This window comes from Ambystoma mexicanum, chromosome 1p (genome assembly GCF_040938575.1).
Source record: "Ambystoma mexicanum isolate Mex_15411 chromosome 1p, UKY_AmexF1_1, whole genome shotgun sequence".
In the NCBI taxonomy this organism is placed as follows: Eukaryota; Metazoa; Chordata; class Amphibia; order Caudata; family Ambystomatidae; genus Ambystoma; species Ambystoma mexicanum.
The window spans coordinates 602,084,187-602,106,641 of record NC_090921.1 but is presented as its reverse complement, the minus strand read 5'-3'; the positions used below and the strand labels follow the sequence as shown (position 1 = coordinate 602,106,641).

Here is a 22,455-nt window from a genome sequence, read left to right as displayed (position 1 = left end):
AATAGAGAGCATAGCAAAGAGGGGGCTGAGCGATCTGCCAGGCATTATTATGTGGATACTTTGGACATTCTGCACATAAACATTACATTAAAAAAAGCAATGGTAAAGCCAAACGGTCTGCGGTTTTGTGAACATCGTAAACTCTACAATTCCAAATCCAGAAATGGCCTCTGCAATGCTTGTTTTCTTGAGTCTTGCCTCATTTCCTGCAGAGACGATGGAAAAATGTTACACATATATGAAGAAATAAGTGTCTACACACCAAGTGGCCACTTCCTTTTTTTAGACTTTGCAAGAACAGAGTGTGTGCTTTCTCTTCCAGTACCAATAACATTTCCTGGGACTAGTGACACGGCAACAGGTCGACCAACCCAACGGCCGACCTCCCGTAATTTAGCCAAGGGAAAAAAGAGGAAGAAACTAGCAATACGGTTAGTTGTTAGGGGAATAGATTAGCGATTGATGCAAATGAAAAGGAGATACGTAGACAAAATGTAGTGTAGTGCGGTGCGGGGGAAAGACAGGAGCATGAAACCGGTCATTACCAAAAAAAGCATTCAGCATGACGACTTTGTAAAAGGTTGATATTTACAACTCTACTTGTAGTCAACTACAATGAGCAAATACAAAGTCTACCGCCTACTTTTAGCAGGCTTGCATTAGGTGACCACACAACTGGAAGCTGACCTTTGAAAGTGACACCACTTCATTTCCTTCGGATTCTCTCCTCTGTCCCATTCGTCTCATTATGCCACCAATCACAAAAAAAGATGCTCACTGCTTTCTACACATATCCAACTATTGTTATCATGAAATTGTCTACTGGGTACTTATTTTTCACACTATGCATAAAATGAGCTTACTGTGAAATTGTATAAACGTTACAAATATACTGGCGTGTCTAGATCGTGAAAATGTGCATCGTAAAGATGCAAAGGTCAACTAGCATACACCACGCTCTCCTGTCTACCCAAGCCTCCTCAGGATTACCGCAAGTCAAAAAGGACAAAAAGGAGCCCTTCAACCAGTCGCCAATAAATGTGTTGTTACACTGAATGGTCTACAACAGAAAGATAGCTATTTGTGCACACTTGCGTTCCATGCAATAATATAAGGGCCCTCATTACGAGGTTGCCGGTAGGCCGCCGGTAGTACCGGTTGTCTACTGGAAACCTTGGCTTACCGTTTCCACTGCTCGATATCCTGGTAATACCTGGCTATTACGGGCAGCGGTGGAACCGTAAATTACCATTCCCGTGGAGTCTCAAAGGACTCCACGGGAATGGGAACATTGAAGCCCTGTCGCCGTTGTTAACGGTGCCGATGCTTCAGTGATTTATCTGCCAGTAGGGGCCTGAACTACCAGCAGATCAGGCCTGCTGGTAGTTCACAGCCCCTACTGGCGGACTCAGAGTGGGCCGGTCCAGAAAAGGTGCCGGTAATGGTGTTACCGGCACCTTATGTCTGGACCGGCTCACTCCTAATGAGGTCCCAAGGTGTTGAATGACAAGCCTATCAAAGAAAGATACAGACAGCTGCAGAAGCATGACTGAGAAAACATACATTAAATTGGGCAACATAATATTTTTAGCTGGTGCTATTCTGCCCATGAACACAAAGGGAAGTCTCTGAAGAGGGGGACCTAAACATGGCCCTTGTTGCACACATACCGCCCATACTGCTCCCAGCTCGGTGAGAGAGAAACGAAAGATGTACATTGCTTGTGGGCCTCTCCTCTCCATCATCGATGTATCGCAGATGCGTGAAGCACTACTCACTCAGACAACCATTCAGACCATACCCGGATGACAGTATTGAAGAGATACAGTTGCGATCCATCTAATAAGTTGACTGACTACTACTTCGGGGAACACTGATGACATCACGATTGACACCATGACATAGATACGTTAGACATGAATCACATACGTATCCCTGCACGAAGTTACGCAGACATTTAGCTTTAATGCTGATAGATACGAAGGATATGCTTATGACTCACATAGTTAGAGGACTGAAACACGTATATCTTTTGCTATGCCGAATACCGCAAGACCCGTGAGAATACATATGAACTGCTTGTTGACACTAAACACAACTAACAAGGATGGCCATGCAAGTATAGATGGAAGCACAGGTACATTGGAGTGAATGGAAGAAGATTCTAGAACTCGGGACACAGAGAAATCTGACAGGCTGATCCAGCTGAAATGTGCAGAACAGGCTTCCAGCGTGGCTACAGTGCACAAGCAGCCAACGACAATGGGCCTCATTATAAGTTTGCCGGTCCGTAAACAATGGTACTGGTAGGCTTGCCGGTACCATTGTTACCGTACCGGCAAACTATGAGTTCTGCTCGCGGGTGCCATCCCGCCCGCCAGTTCTGACCTGGTGGGCGTACCGGCACCCGCGAGCAGAGCATGTCGGATGCACCAGCACCATTCACGAATGGTGCCAGTGCATCCGACCTCCCCATTCCCGTTGAGTCCTGTAGGGCTCAACGGGAACGGGGAGCATTTTTTTCCAGCGCACGCAAATTGGCAATTACCGTCCGGCGGGGCCGTAATGACCCCGTAATTGCCCATTCGTGGGTGCCGGAAAAAAAATGATACCGGTGGCAGCCGTGCCTGTCATACCGGCACGGCTACCGTCGGTATTGTAATGAGCCCCAATAAAAGAAGGAAAGTTTCCAGTTAGCAGGAAGGATAGGGCAACTGCAGGGAACACAAGCCGGTAATCCTTATAATTAAAGACAAGAGGAATCCATTTTGCGGTCCCTACACACGTGATCTGTACCTACAAGACAGAGCCTATTCATTCGAGCCAGATAGAGATGTCTGTTCCCATTGGACTGAAGGTAGGGAAATACAAAATTAACACATGTTCAAAGCTGAATGTTTTGTCTCAAGGCCTAGGAGATCGGAGATAGTTACCTATTGGGGACATGCAACACCTTCGGGGTTGTTCCCACTACCTTGAGTTGTTGCACTTGGCTTGGTACCTGTCCAAGGCTCCAAGGCTGAGAAGACCCTTTCTGTCCAATCCCTATCCCCCTTCCACGCTAAGCTACACTTTGTTGCAGCAGCCAACCACCTCCCACTAACCTGTAACTTTGTTTTGGATACTTTTAGAGGTGGTTTCAGGAGGAGCCACCAGATATGGTTTACCCAATGAGTGCACTAATCCCCTTTAGAATAGATATGTAGTTCACCTCACTGAACAATCCCTTGCCCTTTTTGGGATGTGACTTCACTTTTGTGATGTCACAGGTTAACAACACCAGATAATAGGCTCCTGACGAACGAAAGTGTGTGGAGAATGTTGCATTGTTCATGCAGCAATTCCTGTCATTTGAATTTGTAATAAAGACAGTAAACCTTTGTCCTATGGCTGGGTCTTCCGTTCATGGTGCAGGGGATTTCCAGAGCCCAGTTCCTCTTGCATGTAGACGGGGAGGGTGATAATAGTCCTTTGGCCACTTTTACACCTCAATCTAAACCACACTTATTACCGGCTACACCAATTTACCAAAGTTATTCCTCTACTTTACACCGTCATTAACGATCAAACTTCACCCAGTTCTTAAGTGCTTCTGTTTTCTCCTAAAGAGTGAGTGAAAAAGTCTATATAATGGAGTACGTGTAGGTGTGGGGTGGAGGATGAACAATATTGATGCCAACACCTGATTTACTGCCTCCTGTTCATGCACCATAATCCCCTGCCTATTGTGAATGTCAGGGATGTATATGGCCTTATATTCATAGTTCGAAACTCTGACCAACAAATGCCCATGCTGCTCCTCTTCTCATGTTTTCCACCCAAACATCTACCATGATATGGCTTGCGTAACCACTCAAAAGCTTTTCCTTTTTGCTTCAGCACTCCAGACTCACATCTAGTTTTCTGAACTGACATGTCAACTTTGAAAGCCTTCCAAGGTGTGGTGGACCCTTTCAAAGAATCTACTTTTCTGTTCAAAGAATAACGTGGATCTCACACCTCACCAATGTTCTAAATGTGGCGTTAGACAGAACCCAAGATTAGGCTTCAGGGGCGCACTGCTAACTCTCCATGCCTTGCCACTGTGACCAGGTGAGGTTTGGATTGATTTGGTCGAATATATTTTTACATGCACATTTTGATATATATATACCCCACCCCCTGCATCTTAACCCCCATATATTCATTATATCCCTAAACCCACCCCCCACATATATATGCAGAAAAATGTGGTAATAATGTGCGACCAGTTCGCCAACAACCAAATGTGCAGCACAGTAATCAACCAATCCCATCAAATGACACATATATATAGCGAGCTGTTAAGTTGTTCATAGTCTGAATAAAGAGTCTAACCTTTTGAAGTCAAAGTGCATAGCTCTCTGTATCCTGGAGAAGAAGGAAAGTCCCCTTTCCTCCCTATGATTCTCTCTCCATATCTTGGAAATCTGTGACTCCTACAAAATCTTGAAGAGCATCTTGAAAGCTTGACCCAGTGGTATTGTACTGACTCTGATCTTACCTAGCTCAGAGTGTTGGGCACTAATAAAGTTTATCGATATCAGTCATTGCAGTTCAGAAGACTGGGCTATCTATCTTAAAAACATATGCTCATACCAATAATACATTCTTGCCTGGCAACCTGCCAACCACCACCACAAATCTCCATGCTGTGCATTTGATCATGAGGTGACTGAATCTGTATCTAAAATCTCCCCCTAGAAGAGGAGGTGAATAAAAAAAAAATAAAACAACGCCCCATTTCACCCCACTAGCTCGCATTTTGCAATTTTCCTCAAGTAGCCTATGCAATACCTGGATTATTTCAATTCTAACCTCCCTTCTCCTTAGAAATGCAAGAATGTGTCTTCTCAACAGCAAGCCAATTGCACACTTTCCAGCTAATCGTTTTGCAGTTTGCACCTTGCTTGTTGGACATACCATTACATCAAAAAATGTGTCAATTTCATGGAGCTGCTCAGTCTACCACACTCATGAAAGGAAGCACCTGGTGCACCCATCCCACAACTGTCTCAAGCAAATATCCCTCAATTACTAGAGGTGCGAAGTGAAGGAAAGGCTAGACCAAGGTAGCGACGATGCTATTCCCCACACACCTGTGCCATCTTAAGATGGTTACCATTAGAGGCAACATTGAATGGCCCTAAGAGTAGGCCCAAATGCAACCAGACTCTCATCAAGACCAAGCACCCAACTCGGTGTCAGTGAGAGGACAGGCCAGACCATAATTGGATGTCGCACTTGCTCAGGCAAGGGGCTAAGCATGCCGGCACCCAACAGGGTAGCAATATGGAACCCTGCTTGTAAAGGAGTCATATTGTGGCCAGAAGAAGTACAAGGTATGGGGCCAAAGGCTTCTCTGTATTAAATCCATCTCGTACCACAACTCAAGTTAGAGGTATTTCATTCACAAAGGTAAAACAGCCAAACCTAGAGTATACCTCCTTTACCTCTTTTTGGGTAGCATTGGCCTAGCGCTCGCCATACTTCTCAGAGATGTAAATCAACAGTGGAATTTTCCAAACAATGACAACTTCAAAAATAGAAGGAATGTTCTAGCAGGGCGTGAATTAGAGTGTTTGCCAAATATAAATTAAAAAAAAAATACTACGCCCGCACTTGTATGATCAAAACACACAGCAATATATGTCTCAATAGATGCATATGTATAGATAGGTAAACTAGGTATAGTTGTCAAGTGGGGCTGTCAAAACCGGCGAATAGGTGAAGGCAAACGGGAAACAAAAATAAAATAATCATTAACTATCTTTTGGATCCGATGTAAGGTCAGGGCGAGGCATCAGCATGGCTGGAATGCCTGTGAAAGGACACTGCCAGTATCAAGCAGGTCTTCTAGACTATTCCTTTGGGTTTGAACTGTGTTTTATTTCTTTATAGTAGATGCCACAGTATTTTTGCACCGCTGTGTGGGTCTAGAAGCGGGAAGCTCAATCGCATTCATGTACTGCGGAAGTGCTTAATGTCGGCACAACTCGTCATTCTTAAAGGGCAGCTCAAGTCGCGCGGATGAAAAGGATTCAGTCCCAATGCCTCACAGTGGCGAACGGCTTGAAAATGGTGGTTCCCAGCATGGACGGCTCGGATCAGGCTGGCTCAACTGACTTTCTAGCTTCAAGCTCAGAAGGCAATCGGGTCCGTGAGGCGGTCCTGCAGCATGAAAGTTGTTAGAAGGCAGCGCCATCACAGCAGTCTGAAAGGGGCTCAGAGTCCCTTTCCTGTTCTGCTGTACAACAGGTTATAGATATAATGCCTCTGCCATTTTAATCCTCGGGGTATAGGAGAAGCGCACGTCTGTGCCTCTCTCACAGGCTGAAGTATGCTGAGGCATCTCCAAGCATATTGTCTTCCCTCATTGTACCTTGAACTCCTGACCTCTTGGCCATCAGTTGCCAGCAAACTCCAAAATTCACCCAGAATGAAGGTCCCTGATGTGCTTCGGGAGATGAGGAAAAGGGTATCTGCGCCTCCTCGGTTCAGTCTCTCACAATCTTCTGATGGGATTACTTTTAATTGTCAACAATTCCATAACATAGACAACAGAGTGGTAACAGAGTGGTAGGATCCCACTCCATTTAAAGGTTAAGGCCAGCAGAGGATTGCTGGCTTCCAAGCCTCATTGAGAACCACTCCTTTATGCAGCATTTCTCAGAATACCTTTCGCTCAGAGGAGTCATTTTGGGAACATGTTAAATATATAAAAATCCAAATAAATAAAATATATGAAGAATCCAAATGGTGGAAGAGATCTTTGCTGACTAGGCTCCCCCAAGCTGCCTTAAATCCTCCCATGTCTTGCCTCTAGAGAATAAGTGAACGCTCCTTGTCTGGCCGGCCCTTGCTCTGCAGGCCCCACTGGTCTGGATGGTTCAGTCCTGTCTTCAAATAGCTCCCATTCATAAAGTGGATGAAATGAGGTACTTGCTCTATGGGAAAAAAAGACATCCTTGGCTGGTCCCCAAGCCAGATGGTGAAACTTCTGTGAGAAAGAGCTGAGGGATGACTCATCTTCACATTGTCTTGAATCCCATGAGAAACAGGAAATATATAGGACTTTTAAATGATAAAATAAGAATAAGAATATTTATGACTTTAGTTTGGTGCCCATCACAGCAAAATCCTTTGTAGATATGTATACTACATCTGGATACCAGTGATCCAGATATGCGTCCTATGGGTCAGAAAGACCACCCGGAGAGTAACCAGTAGCAACACTTTTATAAGCACAGAACATTTTATGAAAGTCTGGTTGTTTAGCAAGCTGAGCGTGCATACAGAACTCACTAACACGGCTCCTAAAATGCGAAAAAGGGGGTTTCCTATAGCATATGCAATGCCATCAAGCAGCTCTTGCCACTTTGCTAACATTGGTCATCTGAACCCTGTGAGCATATATAAATCCCACCACAGACCAAGGTGTAATTTAAGACATCAATCATTCCTGACATCACAGCCTTTTTCAGACTTCCCAGCACCACCTAATTGAGGAAGCTACAAATATTTGAGCTCCTAGCATTATTCCCCAAAATCATTCAGATTAACACCCAACCCAAAAAGTGAGTGCATGGGTCAGTCTGTTGTGGCCCCAACATTGTTCCTATCCTGCAATTAATTACAGCATTTATAAATGTAACCAAGGTGCCATCCACTCCATGACCATCCTATTCAGTCTAACAGGCATAATGGTGCTTTATGATACTGTATCTGCAGAAAATAGGCAAAGAAAAGAGAGGAAACCACAAGGCCCTTTACGGTTAATACAGGCAATGCATGTGAGGCCTCTGCATTATCGTGTTTGGTATCCTCAGGTATCATATTTGGAATTTCCCTGTAAAGTGTCCTCCTCTTGAACGGTGATCCCACACCCTCCGTCTCATGGCCCTTTGGCTAATCTCAGGATTCGTTCCTCGCTCCGCTCGTGGTTCGGGGCTGGGATGGCCTGCCTTACTACATTGCATGAAGACCAGTCTCACTAGACTTACTGTCCCATTAATGTTGTGCATTCGAGAACTGCCATGTCCTTCTTTACTAACACCTTAATCTAAGATGGAAATACTAGCCTGCAAAAAACCTTCATGGATGCGAACCCTATCTGAACTGCATTAGCTGACTTTCTCATTTTGTCAACTGCCAATGTACAGTCTGGAAAAAACATAATTCACTCTTTCCTGCGCGCTTAGGCATCTCGGTTCCTCAAACTGAGAACTTAAGAGTTAGAGGCCTTGATGGATCGACTAACCCCCGTCTAATTCCAGGAGGTCTACGTGCCCTTTTGGTCATGAAGAGTTCCAAAAGACCACATGGTTTGAGCCTTTCCAGGATCCATTTCTCTAGGAGCAGCTCCCTGCATGGCCTCTATGCCCCCCTGGTAGTCCCACCCAAAAAATGTAGCATCTGCTGCACCGCCCCTTTATATTCTTCACATTCGTCTCCAACTGCTGCACTGTTCTGTAGAGGTCTCCCGTCTGCGGTTTCTGATTCCCGGCACCACCATATCAGCCATATGGGCTTTGGTTCACACAACCTCAATTTCAACTGTTTCAATCCTGCATTCAAGCAGTGATCTTGTCTCCTGCAATGCCTTTACAATCTTAGGGTACCTGCTTTTCTGATGCACCCTAGCACTGTTTCTGCGTACATGTGGACTAAGCAGCTTTAAAAGTTTTGCTTTGCTGGGAACTCCTGCCAGATCAATTTCGACCACATTTTCAGAGACTCTGCCATCCTGCTGGCAACCCTAGGCCTCAATATATAATCACTTATTTATTTGTTGAAAGATTAACCCACAGACATGTAGGAAACCTAAGGCATAAAGTGATGCAGAACTAGGGATGATTAGTGACCAGGCACTCCAATTGGAAACATTCTTGGGCTATATGACAGGGTCATACATATGACCTTGTCAGAGGGACCCAAGGACCCCTCCCAAGCTAGCATAGCTGAATTACCAGCCCCAGGCCAGACCTATCCCAGAGGTGCTGTGAGGGAGTGGTGATGGACTCCCAGCCCTAGCTGCCCAGAATGCGTAGAGTCATGCATATGAATTTGTACCTCTTCCTATCCCGATGCTTATAAGCCTCAGGTCTCTCCTACTAATCTTTCAGGTGGTTCCCTGGAGGCATGCCGATCAGAACACCCTGGCATCCTGACACAAGAGACCACAGCTACAAGCATACGCCCTACTTCTCATGCCACTGGAATGAATTATGGATCCTGGGACTCTGAGTACCACAATTCACCTGGATCCATCCTTCAAACCTCTGCCCACACTAGAAGGAAAGAAGTGATCGCCCTAGTACAAAAATGACTATGCTCATTCATGAGCACAGTGTGAGACCCAACACCTACAACATAATACCCAGACATGCCCCAGGGAAGCTGTGGAGTAGCAGTGGCATAGAAGGAACCAGTAGGGTGCTGCATAGCATTAGGGGAGATCAGGGAACCTTTCCTAAAATATTTGCTGACAGATACGTAGCAAATATATGAGGGAAAAAGAGGACACATTTTGTCAGAGACCGTATGGCAGGTTGGAAGGAAATTGAGGCTGAAAGGGGTAAGGGCTAAATGCCCTTATGAAGACTGGCAGGAAGAATTCAAGCTCACAAGCGGAGGAGGAGTTGGCAATAGACAAGATAGAGAATGACCCAGGGAAAGCGCAGACCTGAGTGCCTAATGAAAGGAGTCAGGAAGTGTCTAGAGAAGAAGCGGAGGGCTATATAAACCCAGGAGAGTCAATCTGCAGTGGAAGGTGCTCTGGTGAGGTTGGACGAGCACCAGGAGACCAGAGAGGAGCGTGCTACAGATGGAGGAGTCGTTTGTGGAGAGAATTGTTGTGTTTGTTTGGATCGAGTAAAGGTAAAGTGTTGGAATTGAGACAGTGGTACCAATTATGGTGTGTATGGATGTAAGTGAAATAGAGAGAGTGTGAGAGAAGGAGTAAGATCATCAGAGGTCGGAGGGAGTTGAAATAGGAGGTGTGATTGGTAGAGTTAAACTAGAAGGGAGGAAGGGCATAGAGATAGGTGATAACACTAGGAGAGGATAGGGGGCATATAGGCAAAATAACATGTGGAGTAAGATCAGGCAGGAGGCTAAGAGGGGAAACAGGAGAAGCAATAGAAGTGATAAGACCAAGGGGGAGAAGGAAGGTAGAGAGGCAGAGAGCAAGAAGTGATGTAGAGAAGAGAAGTATTAGGAGTGAGTGAAGGTGAGGGGAGGGTACAGCAAGACCATCAGGCTACCCCTGGTTTTGGTAACCTAGAGAGTCCCTGAGGGAGACAGAGACATAAGGCTACAGCCTTTATGCCTCCAAGGGTAGGGCCAGCCTAGACAGTGGGGATACCCTGGCTATACTGAACAAATATAATATTGAGACTTTTGGTAGCAGTGTGTCGGGGTTAGGGAGCATGGAGACCTGGAGTTGGGCTGATTAGCCTGATCTGATGCTGTGTCCAGCGGAGGGGAGTGTGGATCCTGTAGCTCGTGCTACCCTCCGCTCCCCTCCGCTGGACATAGCATCAGATCAGGCTAATAAGCCCAACTGGCACCCAGACTCGGGAGGACCAGCCACCAGCCCTATTCAGAGCTCATCTTACTACTCCACTTGCCCTGAAAAAGACCTAGGTCGAAACGCGCGTCGGCTGTTTGCACTCACCAATGGGTTAATGACTGTCGTTATCTGCCACTATGATGTTTCATTTTTACCGTGTGGAATTGCAGAAGCAATAATAAAGCAATAAGTTTTAAGCACAAAGAAGATTGTTCTGATCTGACCATGAACCTATATCTAAACATATTCGCTACATGCCTGGGCCATTGAAGCCCCCCAGCGCCCATCATTATCCGCAGTTTGTCATCCCACTAAAATAAAAATACATATACTAAAAAATACTACAGTCCCTGTTGAGGTTGTTCTGCCACTAAGGATCAATCGTGTCTTTGAGGCCTATTGAGTAGAGAGCCTCCGTTAAATAAAACCTCTAAAAGTCTTGCCCAAATTTAAGGTATGATAGGCATGTAACATGTCCTTCAGTTACTCTGGTTTTTGATCAGGTAAACACAACGGCGCTCAAGGTTTTCCACAATAAAATTCACCGGATCATGGTGCATTCGAATAAAAAAAAAACAGCAGACAGATCAACGCTCAATTGGAAATTTGAAAATCGGTGCAAAAAGTGAGTGCTAGAAATTTGTTTTGGAGAAGCCCTACTAACTTCATGTGGGTTTGTTGGTGCTTGTGGATGTGTCTTAGCGCCAGATTCACGGAAAAGTGAGCAGAAATTCCACAAATGCTGCATGCCGGGAATGACAGCGAACAACCCTTTGCGCAGAATAAAAAATGTGTGCCCCTGCGTTTTCATGGAATTTACTGCGCCAAGTAACCATATTCGCAAGTTGCACCTGGAACGCCCCTGACGCGCCCACACACAAAGCATAAACAGCCAGAACAGCTACATTTACGCACTCATACTGGTGCAAATACATGCACCCGTCAAACAGTGTGTGGGGTCCCCCGCAAGCAGGCCTGCATCTCGAGGACCCTGTGCAGGGTACCCCATAACTGTTGCCGGCACCAGACAACATGCGTACGACACTTTGTAACTTGGATATCATTCGGAATATCTGCGTGCGAGCCCCCGTAAACCAGTCCAGCGCCCTACTTCGCAGCGTACGGGCACCCTAAGTTCAATCGTAACCCCGTCTGCATGCACACACCCCTAAATCCAACATGCAAACTCACCTCCACTCTGCGAATTCTATGCGCAAGTGTACTTCACTCGGGTGTCAAATGCATCACTTCCGCCTCTGATATTACCGAACACCATTAATGCATGCCTGAATCCTTCTCCACCACTCTGAGGGGCCGATTCATTGAACAAACGTGCGCCGAAAATCTTGGCGCAAGCAGGCGCAAGCGCGAAAAAACAGGCTCACGCGCTCGCGTGCGATTCATGGAAGTCCCTGCGTGTGTTTTCCTCTGGATGTGCGCCAAATCCGTGCATGGCGCACACGTCACTGCAACATCCCGAACGGCGTTGTGCTAGGCGCACAGTGAAAGCGCACAACCTCGGCACATACACCAGAAAGGGGGCGTAACGCGCGGAATTGGGAACAACGCGCGAAAATAAGGACGTAAATGGGGATGTACTGCAGGGAAGCAGATGGAACGCCCACACGCACTCGAACCACACGTATTCATGGAATCGAATAGGGAAAAGCCGCGCACAGCCAAAGACATGCACAAGCCGAAACACGTCCACCACACGAAGGCAGGCAGTAGCCTCCCTGCGCATTACAAAAGTGGCAATATACAGCAATGATGAATGTCCCATACTGCGATTGGGCCTGTGCGAGCAGGGCACGTGTATTTCGGGGGTGTGCGGGAAGTTTCACACGCGATTGAGCGTGGTACGTGTATTTCCGGGGTGCGCAAGAAGTTTCACACGCGATTGAGCGGGGTACGTGTATTTCGGGGGTGCGCAGGAAGTTTCACAAGCGATTGAGCAGGGTACGTGTATTTCGGGGGTGTGCGGGTAGTTTCACACGCGAATGAGTGGGGTACGTGTATTTCGGGGGTGCCCGGGAAGTCTCACACGTGATTGAGCGGGGTACGTGTATTTCGGGGGTGCGCGCAAAGTTTCACACGCGATTGAGCGGGGTATGTGTATTTCGGGGGTGCGTGGGAAGTTTCACACACGATAGGCCTTGGGCAAGCGGGGTACCACTCACTGTCTTCGTGTAGAAGAATGCGTAGCCAACACCCACCCGCTGTGAAGTAATAGCGTGTGAACCCCAACGCCTGGTAAACACTTGCACTGCACCCCACGGAAAGCACGTACAGAGCAATGGAAATCCACGTGGGAGCTTCAAGCCCTGCCAGGGCAACGCCCATGCGCGATACGTCACAGACGCGCTTACGCGCTAAGGGCCTTTGGTCCAATGAAATCGCGTATGCGTGCAGACGCGCTTACGCGCTAAGGGCCTCTCCTCGAATTACACGCTGACGTGCAATTTTTTCACGTGCCAAATCACTCCGTATCAAGCTGGCCACCCGAAAACACACGGAAGACCACGCTCCTGCCCAAAAGGCCGAATCACTGCCCCTCAGAGCCCCAAGTACACTCCCACCTGCCATCTGCTGCTGCCTGACTGCCTGCTGCCCTCATGCCCTGTCATTTGGTGTCTGCACATCAGCCATCTGCAGGGGTCCAGTTGCGGTGTCCACCCCTGCTGGAACAGAAGACTCCCGACTGGGATACCATCACTCCACAGCCCAGCCCCAGGACCCAGTTTCCCACCCACGCCTGCCTCGGGGGTCGCCATGTCAGGGCAAACACCATCTGAGACCACTGGCGACCCCCAGCCAGAGGGGCAGAGGGCCACCAGCTTCGGTCAGAAGGAAGTTGGTGTCCTGGTGGAGCTTGTCCTGGGGCATTATGATGCCCTCTTCGGATCATCACGCGCCGACAAGGAAGGACGGGACAGGATCTGGGACGACTTTGTGGTTGCCATCAACGCAGTGGGGGTGGCAACCCGCAACATAAGCAATTCAAGAAGCGCTCGGAGGATTTGAGGTCCAGTACCCTCATAAAGTCCCGGCGCCTCATGGAGGGGGGCCGGGGCAGCATTAGTACCATCCATATGAGGGTCCTGGAGCGCTTGTACGCCCAGCGCTTCATGCCCAGATCCTTGAGAGGCAGACCTGTCTGGAGTCGAGCGGTAAGTGGCCAAGCATTGCTGTGTGAGACAGGGCATGTTGCAGTGTGTTGGTTGTCTGATACTTGCCTGTATGTGTGACATAGGCGATGTACGCATGTTTGTGTGCAGGGACATCATGGTCATGCATGTGAGACCAGTAATGTGTGAATCACACGGTTGGTGCATGTGTTTAAATGCAGCATGGGGAGCCCTATGCGGAATGGACACATGAGAGCATGCCAGTCTCTGTTCCTGGACATGGGTGGGGGTGAGGGATGGGTGCTGATGCCATGTACATGTAAAGTGTCCATGTCTGTGTGTCTGACCTGCGTGTCTGTGACTTGTGAATGCCATGGATGCATGACACATGTCTGTGACAATGTTCAGATTCACTGATGCAGCCTAGTTATCCTTGCATCCACTGTGTCTGGGGTGTACGAGGCCAGATGGATGAAACTACGGTGAAGTGTGTGCATGTGTTAGGCATGACCCATGATGCATGTGAGTTCCAAAACAACATTGTATGTTTCAAGAGTCCCTTGGACATGTATGCTAATGTCCATAGCATGCGCCATGCCTGTTACTGCATGTGTTTTGCCTGCACTGACCCATGTGTTGTGGAGGGACATGATGGAAGTGATCTTTGACAGTGCCACTCATCTGCTATTGCTTCCTGTCTAGGGGACCATTGTACAGTACCCTGATGCTTGTGTTCTATGTCTCCCTCTACACAGCGCCAAGTGAAGAAGAGGGTGGAGATGGCGCTGTGGAGCAAAGCGGCGGGGATGCCCCACGGCTGCAGCGGAAGGGGTGGGTGAGCCCCCACAGGGGCTTGCAACGGCGGAAGACGGTGTGGAGCCATCCAGGTTGGTGGTTTCCACAGAGGAGGAGGAGGCCGCTACTGAGCCGCACATGGGGCCTGGTGGGGGCATCCCTGCTGGGGCAAGTGCTGCAGTCCAGGGGCAGGGGCAGGAGGCAGCACAGATCGCCGTGGAGGGGCCTGTGCATGTCACTGTCCCTGACACTGTGACTGCACCACCATGCACCAGCAGGGATGCCCCATCCCAGGCCCTTCCGCAGGTAGGGGGGATGTCCATGTCATTTGACTACCCTCCACCTGCGGACGAGGGGACCCCTGGCCGTATGGAGAAGGTCCTGATTGGTGTCGCGTTGCGCACGCGTGACATTCGTGATGACGTGCGTGCTTCCCGGGGGGAGCACGCACGTCATCACGAAGAGCACCGTGCCAACGTGGCCCAGTTGGGAGCGGCCATGGTCGGGGGTTTTGTACATGTGTCGGCCACTCTGGCGACCCTCTCCTCCTCTGTGGAGGCTATGCACCAGTCGTTCTCCATGCCGTTTTCCGGCCCAGATGCCACCAGGACCCCCTGTGGTCTGCCCCGACCAATGCAGCCAACTCGGTGGGGATCCCATCCCTACCACAGTCGGGAGTCGGAGGTCCAGCAGGGGTGGACACACCAGCAACTGGACACCAGCAGATGGAGGATGTGACGGCATCATCGGGCAGGGCACGTGCACGACGGCGTCGGTGGATTCCATCAGCCTGGATGCCATCGTGCTGGCAGTTGCGTCGGAGGCAGCGGCAGGCTCGACGTGGGAGGCATCATGGCTCGGGGCCATCAACATCAGGGGGGCAGGCATCGGCCGGAGGGCAGGAGAACCCTGGAATGGGAGTGTCTTCCATGTGGGAGCGGTTGGGCCAGCAGATAGGTGTGGAGCAGCGGCGGGCAGAGGAGGACTGGCTCACAATGGTCAGGGCGGAGAACTCCATGCGGAGGGCGCTGAGGCGGGCTGAGTGCCTCGAGGGTATTCGCAGGGAGTTGGAGCTGGACACTGCATTATCCCTGCGAGACCTCGGGGCCAGGGAACATGCCCGCCTCCAAGCCATTGAACAGGAGTTCGATGATGCCCTGGCCGATGACATCAACCAGAGAGCAGTCAGACTAGTCCGCCGCCTTTGTATATAGTTTTTTAGGTTTAGGTTTCATTTCTTTATTATTATGATTTGGAGTCCATGGACTTTGCTCCACTTTTTGTATATAGTTTTATTTTAGATAGGGTTCTTGGTAGGTTTCATTTGCTTTTGGGATAATGGACCCTTCAGACTTTCGTTTTCAATTTTCAGGACATGTATATACTTTCTTTTAGTCATATTTACATGGAGTAATGTTTTTTTTGCTTTCCATCTTTGGATTTCGTTCTATGGACTTTGGGGATGCACCACTTATTTTTTTCATGTTTTGGATTGCTTTTCTTGCTTGGATTTGACTTTCTTTTTCTTATTTCAAATATTATTTCTTCATTTGCATGTGTGCTTTTCATTTTGACATTTGTTATACTTTTTAATACATTTCTTTATTCAACATTATTGGTGTGGTGTACAGTGATGATTTTGGTGCATGTCTCCATGAGCATTGGCACAGTCATGTGTTGCAACTGTGTGGCTCTGTAGGACATTTGCTGATGGGCATGCTGGTTCTTTTCAGACTATCATGGAATGGGTGGTTTACTGGGGAGTGGGTGCAGTGGTTTGTTGGGTGTTTGCACTGGGGGCTGGAGGGGTGGGATTTGGGTTGGCATTAGGGCCATGGGTCTGTATTGTCATGGCGTGGTGTTTGGGGAACATGAGTGGGGGCCTGCTGGCAGGTGCCCCACACTGCTGGGGGTTGGGGGTGCAAGGGGACATGAGTGGGGGCCTGCTGGCAGGTGCCCCACACTGCTGGGGGCTGGGGGTGCAAGGGGACATGAGTGGGGGCCTGCTGGCAGGTGCCCCACACTGCTGGGGGTTGGGGGTGCAAGGGGACATGAGTTGGTGATCAGTAGTGCAAGGAGACATGTGCCTTTGCTGGGGGCATGCCCATGTTGGGTGGGCTGCCTGCGGGACATGACCAGGGGTGCAGGGTAGTCCCCTGTGGTGTGGGCTGCCTGCAGGGGCCGTGGAGGGTGTACAGGGAACACCTGGGAGGACCCACAATGCCAAATCACGTGTAGGACTCCCCGGCACCCCTGAAATACACGTACCCTGCTGAAATCACGTGTGAAACTTCCCGCGCACCCCTGAAATACACGTAACCTGCTGGAATTGCGTGTGAAACTTCCCGTGCACCCCTGAATACACGTACCCTGCTGAAATCGCGTGTGAAACTTCCCGCGCACCCCTGTAATACACGTACCCCACTGGCACAGGGCCAATCGCGTGTGAAACTTCCCACGAACCCCAGTAATACACGTACCCTGCTGAAATCGCGTGTGAAACTTCCCGCGCACCCATGATATACACGTACCCCGCTCACACAGGGCCAATCGCGTGTGAAACTTCCCACGAACCCCAGTAATACACGTACCCTGCTGAAATCACGTGTGAAACTTCCCACGCACCCATGATATACACGTACCCCGCTCGCACAGGGTCAATCACGTGTGAAACTTCCCACGAACCCCCGAAATACACGTACCCTGCTGAAATCGTGTATGAAACTTCCCGCGCACCCCTGAAATACACGTACCCTGCTGAAATCGTCTGTGAAACTTCCCGCGAACCCTAGTAATACACGTACCCTGCTGAAATCGCGTGTGAAACTTCCCGTGCACCCCTGAAATACACGTACACTGCTGGAATCGCGTGTGAAACTTCCCACGCACCCCTGAAATACACGTATCCTGCTGAAATTGCGTGTGAAACTTCCCGCGCACCCCTGTAATACATGTACCCCGCTCGCACAGGGCCAATCGCGTGTGAAACTTCCCGTGAACCCCAGTAATACACGTACCCTGCTGAAATCACGTGTGAAACTTCCCGCGCACCCATGATATGCACGTACCCCGCTCGCACAGGGCCAATCGCGTGTGAAACTTCCCGCGAACCCCAGTAATACACGTACCCTGCTGAAATTGCGTGTGAAACTTCCTGCGCACCCCTGAAATACACGTACCCAGCTGGAATCGCATGTGAATCTCCCTGCGCACCCCTGAAATACACATACCCTGCTGAAATCGCGTGTGAAACCTCCCGCACACCCCTGTAATACACGTACCCTGCTCGCACAGGGCCAATCGCGTGTGAAACTTCCTGCGAACCCCAGTAATACACGTACCCTGCTGAAATTGCGTGTGAAACTTCCCACGCACCCATGATATACACGTACCCCGCTCGCACAGGGCCAATCGCGTGTGTAACTTCCTGCAAACCCCAGTAATACACGTACCCTGCTGAAATTGCGTGTGAAACTTCCGGCGCACCCCTGAAATACACGTACCCTGCTGGAATCGCATGTGAAACTTCCCGCGCAACCCTGAAAAACACGTACCCAGCTGAAATCTCATGTGAAACTTCACACGCACCCCTGTAATACACGTACCCCGCTCGCACAGGGCCAATCGCGTGTGAAACTTCCCACGAACCCCAGCAATACACGTACCCCGCTTGCCGTGCTGGTAGAGGGTTAGCGCAGCCCTTTGCGCTGGATTGAGGATTTTGATGGCTTTTCCCTGCGCGAGGGGCGTTCTTGGGGGCGTAACTGGTGCTGCTGCAGGGTCGCTGCACCACTGTGCGCCGCGGCTGGTTTTGGTAGCTGAAATCCATGAATACGCTGTGCGCGGAAATGGATTTTAGCGCACGCGGCTGGTGCAGAGATTCGCTCGCGCACACTGTGCGCCAGCCGCGTACGCCACTTGTGTGCTAAATTCTATGAATTACCACCTTAGTCACAAATTGGTTATTCACCTCAATGGCATGACACGCCAGTGTGTTTCATTCCACTTAAAAATGCGCTGTTAAGTACACTCACTTTACATTTGATCACTTATGTCTCTTGTAAGGTTTGATTTCTACATGACTATCCATGGAGTGAATTTATTTATCTGACTTCATTACTATGGTGTTACAGTGCAGAGAAGAAAATCTTCTTTCAAGTCTAATGTGAAAAGGTGAGATCACAGTCCCTCAGTACTTTTATTAGTTTTATTTGTCACTGCTCATCCATGAGGGGCACAGGGTAACAAAGAACGCACAGGATAGGTGGAGGGGCCTACCATTAATATCGGAAGAGTAGAGGTGCGAGAGGATGAACTAGGAAGCAAAGAAGGCGCACAGAGGAGGTGACATTTTTGGATAGCTTCTAGGTGCTTTGATAAGTGACAGCAGGGAAAGTATTTTACAATGCGTCGGATGTTATAAGGCATGCCTGGGTTCCAAGCTCTATAGTAAGATAGCAAAGCCCCAAAAACTCTAGAAAGCATTGTTTGGGGACTTCAACTGATCTGAACTGGCGATTTTCAGGTGCATGCCTCTGTTTTAATAACTCTCAAAGCTCCCGAGATAATGGGCCTCATTACAAGTTTGGTGATGTCGGAAAAAAGTGGCTGTAATTCCGTTACGCCACTTTTTTTGGAAGTAACAGAATCACAGCAGTTTTGTTTTTTTCCCATACCACCCAATTATAAATTTTGACAGATTTACCACTGGTGGAATTACTGTGCCGTAAATCTGTAAATGTTTTGACAAAAAGCAGCGGATTCACCCCCAGGCAAATCTGCCAATTTACCTCCAAATATCGGTGTATTTACTGCAAGATAATTCCGCTAGCGGTAAATCTACAAAAAATCCCTCTGCTATTGATTCCAAAAATAGGTAATTACGCCACCCTACCATCACTTGTAATCCACAGGACCAGGTAGCGGTTCGGTAATCAAGTTTGTTGGTAATTCGGTGGATTAATCGCTAAATTACTATCACACTCACGAGGCACAATATTTGTATATCCTAGACTGTCTGATATGATTGTTTGTTGGAAGGAAACCCAAAGGAGCCGATTCACAAAGAAGTTACTATAAGAAGCTCAAACTTAAACCCAGGGAAGGTTTGTTGATTCCCAAAAATCATAAGCAACTCCTGCATACTCCCGACTTAGAGCTTCATCCGACCATTGGCCGGTATTTCCGCCAAACTCAGATACCATTACGAATGTAGGCCAGATGATGTCATTGGACCTCATTACAGGTCCGGTGGTAACCCTGCCGGTGCTACCGTCTGGTTGCCCACGGACCCGTAATAATTTACTGGCTCCTGACCTCCTGGTGCCACCGACTCATTACACGTAGTTTGCCGGTCCAGTAACAAGGGTGCCGGTGAGCTTACTGGCACCCTTGTTTCCAGACTCGCAACATTGTAACGAGGCCCATTGTGTTTATTTTAACCGAATCCTATTTGTATATTATTTGGCTCATCATGCCTGGATAGATGCAGCACCTACTCTTATTTATTGCTTTTGGTTCTACTGTCTGAAAAGGGCCTCATTACGACCGAGGCGCTAATGGGTTAACGGCGCCGTTAACCTATTAGTGCCTAATTACAAGGTCCCTTTGCGGGACCCGACCTTAACGGCTAGTTTTACCAGCCGTTAAGGTAGGGTGCCGCAAAGCGACCTTGGCGATAATTACGGTACCGCTAATAGCGGTACCGTAATTAGCGCCTTCCCCTTTCCCATTGAGCCCTATGGGGCAAAAATGGGAATGGGGAAGGGCCATGGCGGCATGGGGAATTACCACCCCGCCAACCTCGGAATGGGGTGGTAATTCCCCATTCCGCCATGGCGGACACCGGCATGGACCATGGTGCTAATAGCACCATGGTCCTCCGCCTGGGTAGTAATGAGGCCCATTGTTATAAAAATGTGCTTACGGTTGTAACTTTTTGACAAAATGCACAATAAAGAAGAAGTAGGCCAAATTATGGGAAGTGACAAGGTGGTGATTTAGAGCATTTACTCTGGGCGGCAATATGGAGGCTACATCTCGAGCCAAGTGCTGGCGGTCTCTCCTCTACTTTACCCCCAACGTCAGAATATTGACGTAAAGCAGCGGTAAATCCATCACAACCGTTTTATTACACCATCACACTCGCAATGAGCCTCTTACTTCACTTATTCAATATTACTCTCTGGCTTTAAGTAAAGGTTATGTCAGCATAACTCATAGTAATTTCTTTCAGAATCAGCCCCTATGTTTATAAAAGTGGGAAAACATGTAATTAGTTGATTCCTATACCTTATATAACCATTGATCAAATCCTTTGCAAACACAGGTACAATGTTTCATGGATGTAATTACATATAACCACTGAATCTCCAACTTATGCAATCGAGTCAACGACAATTAAACAACGCACACGCTGGGTTCACGTCAACAGCGTTGGTGGATGACATGCCAGCCACATTCTAAAAGTTCATGACTTCATAGCACACGGACGCACACTCAGAACCAGGGGCATCAAGATATGAAGCGGCATTCCTACTTACGTTTTAATGCTGCGCGTTCCCTTTCCCTTTATTACTCTTGTCCTGCATGCTACATGCGCGTTTCCTCTCGTACACACTGCAAGCTGGCCACGTTAATTTGAGCGTCAACCTGAGCTACGCAGTATCATCCGGGGCTGAGAGCTTTGTGAAAAATGGACTTCTGTGGTTTCCGAATTCCTCCCTTCTAGCTAGTAGGTTGCGCCACGGGTTTCCACATGAATGACATTTACTCTGCCCTCAGGCTCAGTCACGTGTTGCACTTGCCACCCCTTTAGGTCAGCCTAACCACTGCTCAATGCAAACACTCGTCACAGTGACGTCTTTTCTTTATGAGAATGATTATGAGTGTGGCGGTATTACCTCTGATAATACTTCTAAATGAATGTACTGTTACTGCATGTGGTAAACACGCAGCATTGGGAAGAGTCTGCATGATTCTGATGCATGGGAGCTTTCCGTTATTCCCCATTTCGGAGTACTTAGAACCCCATTGGGGTCATGTGATACTACCACATACAGTAATATTCCATGGGTAATACTGCATGCGGTAATGCTTGTGTGGATGAAAGTTCCTACACACAAAAGCTGGCGGACGAAATAGGTTTCAGAATTTGGTAGTGGTAAAATATCCTGAGTCTAATTTACAAAGTATTTAGCGTGGCACAAAGGTACTTTGCGTGGTAAAAGTATACTTTGCGTCACGCTAGAAACTAATTCGGATTCATGGATCACGTATGGCGTTAGGGATTTACCGGTACCGGTAAAATACTGGTACCGGTAAATCCCTACTGCCTTACTACGAGGTCCCTTTGCGGGTTGGGGGATTTAACGCCTGCTTTTTGCAGGCGTTAAAATCCAACCCGCTAAGGGACCTCGGAGCTAATTACGGCACCGCAAAATTGATGTGCCGTAATTAGCGCCTTCCCCATTCCCATAGAGCCCTATGGGGCAGAAATGGGAATGGGGAAGGGCAATGGCGGAAGGGGGATTTACCGCCCCTCCAACCTTGGAATGGGGCGGTAAATCCCCTTTCCGCCAAGGCGGTGCCGGTATTTTACCGGCATGAGCCATGGCGCTAATAGCGCCATGGCTCACCGCCTTCCGTGTAATGAGGCCCTTTGAGTTGATCCTCCCTACTTTGTGCTGTGCTGCAGTGCTTTGCACGACACAGAGTGCAAGGCATAGAAAGGGCCAGCGCAAATAAATAAATAGGGGGCGTATGTTAGGCAAAGTTTGTATGCAGTACCCACTGGGACCACTACACAACTATGACTACAAGTATAAGCAAAACCAACCTTTGGTATAAATCTGCACCACACAGTTTTTGATAGCGAGCTGAGCAGCTGGGCTTATCTCAAGAGGGAATATGAGCTTGATATGAGGTTACATTGAAGTCTAC

The 22,455-nt window shown here is 48.4% G+C and overlaps 1 protein-coding gene across 4 annotated transcripts in view; it reads right to left on the bottom strand.

Annotated features, from left to right (window-relative positions):
* The window catches only part of LOC138576579 (CD209 antigen-like protein C), a 315,008-nt gene extending 293,742 nt beyond the window's left edge, over positions 1-21,266 (bottom strand). The window contains exon 1 of one of the 4 annotated variants that reach the window (XM_069649568.1): positions 21,057-21,266. The gene's annotated coding sequence lies outside the window, so the exon portion shown is untranslated. The remainder of the gene's footprint in view (positions 1-21,056) is intronic. The other 3 variants (XM_069649567.1, XM_069649566.1, XM_069649565.1) reach the window with 3 other exon arrangements.
* Positions 21,267-22,455: the final 1,189 nt, after the last annotated feature.